This window comes from Aphanomyces invadans (assembly GCF_000520115.1).
Source record: "Aphanomyces invadans strain NJM9701 unplaced genomic scaffold supercont1.159, whole genome shotgun sequence".
NCBI lineage: Eukaryota > Oomycota > Saprolegniomycetes > Saprolegniales > Verrucalvaceae > Aphanomyces > Aphanomyces invadans.
In genome coordinates this window covers 14,878-15,414 of record NW_008580304.1, presented here as the reverse complement: position 1 = coordinate 15,414, position 537 = coordinate 14,878, and positions in this window count along the sequence as shown.

Here is a 537-nt window from a genome sequence, read left to right as displayed (position 1 = left end):
GCGCGCCAAGAGCTTTCAATTAACGTGTGATTGAGGGGGAAAAGCGCAGAAACAATGGCTCAAGTCGCCCTTGAATTTTACATACTTTAACTCATATAAATTTTTGACCAACATTCATTATGCGTGTCAACAAGCGTGACCTGACGAACGAAGACCGCGAGGCCATCCTTCGGGAGATCCTGCTCAACAGCAGCAAGACCTCGCTGGCTCGATTGCCGAACGGCATCGCACAGTTGTTAGCGGAAAAGTACAGCTGCCACCACTCGACCATCCGCAGAGTCTTCGCGCAGGCGAAGCAGCAGGGAGTTGTCGACGGTAACATGAAGGTGTCGGTCGCCAGCCGAAAGAAGGGCAAAGTGGGCAGGAAGATGGCCTTTACTGCTGACCAAGTTAAGGCAAAGTTACTTCAAGTGCCGCTTGCTCAGCGAACTACATTGCGGTCAATTTCGGAACAGACAGGTAGTTCAACAGCATTTACTTTCTGCAAAGGCAAACAATCAGGGTCTATAGGAATAAGCCGCGGTTCTCTACACCGCT